A 262-nucleotide genomic window follows, 5' to 3' on the forward strand; every position below is an offset into this window, starting at 1 on the left:
GCGGGCGACCTCGCGCCCCTGCCCGAGCAGCCCCGGCCCCCCCGCGCCTCTCACTGTCGCTTCCCATTAAACCGTTTCTCACAGTCCCGAGGTCTCCTCCTGGTCTTTGTGCAGCGCTTCTGCTCGGGTGACGTCACGAACCAGCGGACAGGTAAAGAGGTGACGTCGCTCTTTCACACCCACACACCCTGCCAGGCTCAGCCTGGCGCTGGCGGCGCCGCACGCGTCTTCCGCCCGCAGCAGGAAGTGACGCTCCGCCGGG

General features: G+C 68.3%; 1 protein-coding gene across 1 annotated transcript in view; it reads left to right on the plus strand.

Moving 5' to 3' along the window:
• The window catches only part of RAB8A (RAB8A, member RAS oncogene family), a 15,927-nt gene that overhangs the window by 263 nt on the left and 15,402 nt on the right, over positions 1-262 (plus strand). The gene's annotated exons all lie outside the window — the stretch shown is intronic.

This window comes from Egretta garzetta, unplaced genomic scaffold (genome assembly GCF_000687185.1).
Source record: "Egretta garzetta isolate BGI_Z169 unplaced genomic scaffold, ASM68718v1 scaffold4, whole genome shotgun sequence".
Classification (NCBI taxonomy): Eukaryota; Metazoa; Chordata; class Aves; order Pelecaniformes; family Ardeidae; genus Egretta; species Egretta garzetta.